Below are 7,276 nucleotides of genomic sequence, written 5' to 3'. Positions count from 1 at the left end.
CCAAATATGTTTCAATCAAGTGCTATTAACAGGTGGTTATCGAGTTGGCATTAACCACTGGTGGGCTTCCAGTATCGAGGAAAATGTGGAAATATCTAATCGTTACTGAAAATAATCTGCCAGTTCCTTTGGGAATTTTCAAAATATATTCATGTGAAAGAGTTTAATTGAATGTTTTCTATCCATGTTACACTGTGACCAAATATGTTTCAATCAAGTGCTATTAACAGGTGGTTATCGAGTTGGCATTAACCAATGGTGGGCTTCCAGTATCGAGGAAAATGTGGAAATATCTAATCGTTACTGAAAATAATCTGCCAGTTCCTTTGGGAATTTTCAAAATATATTCATGTGAAAGAGTTTAATTGAATGTTTTCTATCCATGTAACACTGTGACCAAATACATTTGGTTTTGTGGTTTTTCAATCAATCGCAATTAACAGGATAGCTTCAGAAGATTATTCTTCCCCATCAGTAGGATATTTCCGTATCCAATATTGTATGCGCCCGCAATCGATTATTGCTCAGTCGCCGAAAGTTCCGAGCTCAGAGAGTTCATTCCCCTCTAGTTTGCCTTCCAAATTGCCATTGTAAACCACACCTTCTCTCGGTTCAATCACACACAAAAAGCATACTTAAGCGATATTCTGGTGGTGAAACACATTCATTTTTCGTGAGGACATCGACAAGACAACATCGTTGCCTAACGTACTGGACGAGGTGGACGGCGAAGGATCGACACATACACGCGCAGAACTCTTTCCGTTAGGATGCCATTCAGCATCGAGAAAGTTCCGGAAAGATCTAATCATTGCTGGAAAATAATCTGCCAGTTCCTTTGTGAATTTTCAAAATATATTCATGTGAAAGAGTTTAATTGAATGTTTTCTATCCATGTAACACTGTGACCAAATATGTTTCAATCAAGTGCTATTAACAGGTGGTTATCGAGTTGGCATTAACCACTGGTGGGCTTCCAGTATCGAGGAAAATGTGGAAATATCTAATCGTTACTGAAAATAATCTGCCAGTTCCTTTGGGAATTTCCAAATATATTCATGTGAAAGAGTTTAATTGAATGTTTTCTATCCATGTAACACTGTGACCAAATACATTTGGTTTTGTGGTTTTTCAATCAATCGCAATTAACAGGATAGCTTCAGAAGATTATTCTTCCCCATCAGTAGGATATTTCCGTATCCAATATTGTATGCGCCCGCAATCGATTATTGCTCAGCCGCCGAAAGTTCCGAGCTCAGAGAGTTCATTCCCCTCTAGTTTGCCTTCCAAATTGCCATCGTAAACCACACCTTCTCTCGGTTCAATCACACACAAAAAGCATACTTAAGCGATATTCTGGTGGTGAGACACATTCATCTTTCGTGAGGACATCGACAAGACAACATCGTTGCCTAACGTACTGGAGGAGGTGGACGGCGAAGGATCGACAGATACACGCGCAGAACTCTTTCCGTTAGGATGCCATTCAGCATCGAGAAAGTTCCGGAAAGATCTAATCATTGCTGGAAAATAATCTGCCAGTTCCTTTGGGAATTTTCAAAATATATTCATGTGAAAGAGTTTAATTGAATGTTTTCTATCCATGTAACACTGTGACCAAATATGTTTCAATCAAGTGCTATTAACAGGTGGTTATCGAGTTGGCATTAACCACTGGTGGGCTTCCAGTATCGAGGAAAATGTGGAAATATCTAATCGTTACTGAAAATAATCTGCCAGTTCCTTTGGGAATTTTCAAAATATATTCATGTGAAAGAGTTTAATTGAATGTTTTCTATCCATGTTACACTGTGACCAAATATGTTTCAATCAAGTGCTATTAACAGGTGGTTATCGAGTTGGCATTAACCAATGGTGGGCTTCCAGTATCGAGGAAAATGTGGAAATAACTAATCGTTACTGAAAATAATCTGCCAGTTCCTCTGGAAATTTTCAAAATATATTCATGTGAAAGAGTTTAATTGAATGTTTTCTATCCATGTTACACTGTGACCAAATATGTTTCAATCAAGTGCTATTAACAGGTGGTTATCGAGTTGGCATTAACCACTGGTGGGCTCCACTATCGAGGAAAATGTGGAAATATCTTATCGTTACTGAAAATAATCTGCCAGTTCCTTTGGGAATTTTCAAAATATATTCATGTGAAAGAGTTTAATTGAATGTTTTCTATCCATGTAACACTGTGACCAAATACATTTGGTTTTGTGGTTTTTCAATCAATCGCAATTAACAGGATAGCTTCAGAAGATTATTCTTCCCCATCAGTAGGATATTTCCGTATCCAATATTGTATGCGCCCGCAATCGATTATTGCTCAGTCGCCGAAAGTTCCGAGCTCAGAGAATTCATTCCCCTCTAGTTTGCCTTCCAAATTGCCATCGTAAACCACACCTTCTCTCGATTCAATCACACACAAAAAGCATACTTAAGCGATATTCTGGTGGTGAGACACATTCATTTTTCGTGAGGACATCGACAAGACAACATCGTTGCCTAACGTGCTGGAGGAGGTGGACGGCGAAGGATCGACACATACACGCGCCGAACTCTTTCCGTTAGGATGCCATTCAGCATCGTGAAATTTCCGGAAAGATCTAATCATTGCTGGAAAATAATCTGCCAATTCCTTTGGGAATTTTCAAAATATATTCATGTGAAAGAGTTTAATTGAATGTTTTCTATCCATGTAACACTGTGACCAAATATGTTTCAATCAAGTGCTATTAACAGGTGGTTATCGAGTTGGCATTAACCACTGGTGGGCTTCCAGTATCGAGGAAAATGTGGAAATATCTAATCGTTACTGAAAATAATCTGCCAGTTCCTTTGGGAATTTTCAAAATATATTCATGTGAAAGAGTTTAATTGAATGTTTTCTATCCATGTTACACTGTGACCAAATATGTTTCAATCAAGTGCTATTAACAGGTGGTTATCGAGTTGGCATTAACCACTGGTGGGCTCCAGTATCGAGGAAAATGTGGAAATATCTAATCGTTACTGAAAATAATCTGCCAGTTCCTCTGGGAATTTTCAAAATATATTCATGTGAAAGAGTTTAATTGAATGTTTTCTATCCATGTAACACTGTGACCAAATATGTTTTTCAATCAAGTGCTATTAACAGGTGGTTATCGAGTTGGTATTAACCACTGGTGGGCTTCCAGTATCGAGAAAGTTCCGGAAAGATCTAATCATTGCTGGAAAATAATCTGCCAGTTCCTTTGGGAATTTTCAAAATATATTCATGTGAAAGAGTTTAATTGAATGTTTTCTATCCATGTAACACTGTGACCAAATATGTTTCAATCATGTGCTATTAACAGGTGGTTATCGAGTTGGCATTAACCACTGGTGGGCTTCCAGTATCGAGGAAAATGTGGAAATAACTAATCGTTACTGAAAATAATCTGCCAGTTCCTCTGGAAATTTTCAAAATATATTCATGTGAAAGAGTTTAATTGAATGTTTTCTATCCATGTTACACTGTGACCAAATATGTTTCAATCAAGTGCTATTAACAGGTGGTTATCGAGTTGGCATTAACCACTGGTGGGCTCCAGTATCGAGGAAAATGTGGAAATATCTAATCGTTACTGAAAATAATCTGCCAGTTCCTTTGGGAATTTTCAAAATATATTCATGTGAAAGAGTTTAATTGAATGTTTTCTATCCATGTAACACTGTGACCAAACACATTTGGTTTTGTGGTTTTTCAATCAATCGCAATTAACAGGATAGCTTCAGAAGATTATTCTTCCCCATCAGTAGGATATTTCCGTATCCAATATTGTATGCGCCCGCAATCGATTATTGCTCAGTCGCCGAAAGTTCCGAGCTCAGAGAATTCATTCCCCTCTAGTTTGCCTTCCAAATTGCCATCGTAAACCACACCTTCTCTCGATTCAATCATACACAAAAAGCATACTTAAGCGATATTCTGGTGGTGAGACACATTCATTTTTCGTGAGGACATCGACAAGACAACATCGTTGCCTAACGTGCTGGAGGAGGTGGACGGCGAAGGATCGACACATACACGCGCCGAACTCTTTCCGTTAGGATGCCATTCAGCATCGAGAAAGTTCCGGAAAGATCTAATCATTGCTGGAAAATAATCTGCCAGTTCCTTTGGGAATTTTCAAAATATATTCATGTGAAAGAGTTTAATTGAATGTTTTCTATCCATGTAACACTGTGACCAAATATGTTTTTCAATCAAGTGCTATTAACAGGTGGTTATCGAGTTGGTATTAACCACTGGTGGGCTTCCAGTATCGAGAAAGTTCCGGAAAGATCTAATCATTGCTGGAAAATAATCTGCCAGTTCCTTTGGGAATTTTCAAAATATATTCATGTGAAAGAGTTTAATTGAATGTTTTCTATCCATGTAACACTGTGACCAAATATGTTTCAATCATGTGCTATTAACAGGTGGTTATCGAGTTGGCATTAACCACTGGTGGGCTTCCAGTATCGAGGAAAATGTGGAAATAACTAATCGTTACTGAAAATAATCTGCCAGTTCCTCTGGAAATTTTCAAAATATATTCATGTGAAAGAGTTTAATTGAATGTTTTCTATCCATGTTACACTGTGACCAAATATGTTTCAATCAAGTGCTATTAACAGGTGGTTATCGAGTTGGCATTAACCACTGGTGGGCTCCAGTATCGAGGAAAATGTGGAAATATCTAATCGTTACTGAAAATAATCTGCCAGTTCCTTTGGGAATTTTCAAAATATATTCATGTGAAAGAGTTTAATTGAATGTTTTCTATCCATGTAACACTGTGACCAAACACATTTGGTTTTGTGGTTTTTCAATCAATCGCAATTAACAGGATAGCTTCAGAAGATTATTCTTCCCCATCAGTAGGATATTTCCGTATCCAATATTGTATGCGCCCGCAATCGATTATTGCTCAGTCGCCGAAAGTTCCGAGCTCAGAGAATTCATTCCCCTCTAGTTTGCCTTCCAAATTGCCATCGTAAACCACACCTTCTCTCGATTCAATCATACACAAAAAGCATACTTAAGCGATATTCTGGTGGTGAGACACATTCATTTTTCGTGAGGACATCGACAAGACAACATCGTTGCCTAACGTGCTGGAGGAGGTGGACGGCGAAGGATCGACACATACACGCGCCGAACTCTTTCCGTTAGGATGCCATTCAGCATCGAGAAAGTTCCGGAAAGATCTAATCATTGCTGGAAAATAATCTGCCAGTTCCTTTGGGAATTTTCAAAATATATTCATGTGAAAGAGTTTAATTGAATGTTTTCTATCCATGTAACACTGTGACCAAATATGTTTCAATCAAGTGCTATTAACAGGTGGTTATCGAGTTGGCATTACCCACTGGTGGGCTTCCAGTATCGAGGAAAATGTGGAAATATCTAATCGTTACTGAAAATAATCTGCCAGTTCCTTTGGGAATTTTCAAAATATATTCATGTGAAAGAGTTTAATTGAATGTTTTCTATCCATGTTACACTGTGACCAAATATGTTTCAATCAAGTGCTATTAACAGGTGGTTATCGAGTTGGCATTAACCACTGGTGGGCTCCAGTATCGAGGAAAATGTGGAAATATCTTATCGTTACTGAAAATAATCTGCCAGTTCCTTTGGGAATTTTAAAAATATATTCATGTGAAAGAGTTTAATTGAATGTTTTCTATCCATGTAACACTGTGACCAAATACATTTGGTTTTGTGGTTTTTCAATCAATCGCAATTAACAGGATAGCTTCAGAAGATTATTCTTCCCCATCAGTAGGATATTTCCGTATCCAATATTGTATGCGCCCGCAATCGATTATTGCTCAGTCGCCGAAAGTTCCGAGCTCAGAGAATTCATTCCCCTCTAGTTTGCCTTCCAAATTGCCATCGTAAACCACACCTTCTCTCGATTCAATCACACACAAAAAGCATACTTAAGCGATATTCTGGTGGTGAGACACATTCATTTTTCGTGAGGACATCGACAAGACAACATCGTTGCCTAACGTGCTGGAGGAGGTGGACGGCGAAGGATCGACACATACACGCGCCGAACTCTTTCCGTTAGGATGCCATTCAGCATCGAGAAAGTTCCGGAAAGATCTAATCATTGCTGGAAAATAATCTGCCAGTTCCTCTGGGAATTTTCAAAATATATTCATGTGAAAGAGTTTAATTGAATGTTTTCTATCCATGTAACACTGTGACCAAATATGTTTCAATCAAGTGCTATTAACAGGTGGTTATCGAGTTGGCATTAACCACTGGTGGGCTTCCAGTATCGAGGAAAATGTGGAAATATCTAATCGTTACTGAAAATAATCTGCCAGTTCCTTTGGGAATTTTCAAAATATATTCATGTGAAAGAGTTTAATTGAATGTTTTCTATCCATGTTACACTGTGACCAAATATGTTTCAATCAAGTGCTATTCACAGGTGGTTATCGAGTTGGCATTAACCACTGGTGGGCTCCAGTATCGAGGAAAATGTGGAAATATCTAATCGTTACTGAAAATAATCTGCCAGTTCCCCTGGGAATTTAAAAATTCATTCATGTGAAAGAGTTTATTTGAATGTTTTCTATCCATGTAACACTGTGACCAAATATGTTTCAATCATGTGCTATTAACAGGTGGTTATCGAGTTGGTATTAACCACTGGTGGGCTTCCAGTATCGAGGAAAATCTGGAAATAACTAATCGTTACTGAAAATAATCTGCCAGTTCCTTTGGGAATTTTCAAAATATATTCATGTGAAAGAGTTTAATTGAATGTTTTCTATCCATGTAACACTGTGACCAAATACATTTGGTTTTGTGGTTTTTCAATCAATCGCAATTAACAGGATAGCTTCAGAAGATTATTCTTCCCCATCAGTAGGATATTTCCGTATCCAATATTGTATGCACCCGCAATCGATTATTGCTCAGTCGCCGAAAGTTCCGAGCTCAGAGAGTTCATTCCCCTCTAGTTTGCCTTCCAAATTGCCATCGTAAACCACACCTTCTCTCGATTCAATCACACACAAAAAGCATACTTAAGCGATATTCTGGTGGTGAGACACATTCATTTTTCGTGAGGACATCGACAAGACAACATCGTGGACGGCGAAGGATCGACACATACACGCGCAGAACTCTTTCCGGTAGGATGCCATTCAGCATCGAGAAAGTTCCGGAAAGATCTAATCATTGCTGGAAAATAATCTGCCAGTTCCTTTGGGAATTTTCAAAATATATTCA

This window comes from Toxorhynchites rutilus, chromosome 2 (assembly GCF_029784135.1).
Source record: "Toxorhynchites rutilus septentrionalis strain SRP chromosome 2, ASM2978413v1, whole genome shotgun sequence".
Classification (NCBI taxonomy): domain Eukaryota; kingdom Metazoa; phylum Arthropoda; class Insecta; order Diptera; family Culicidae; genus Toxorhynchites; species Toxorhynchites rutilus.
This window is presented reverse-complemented; position numbering follows the sequence as displayed.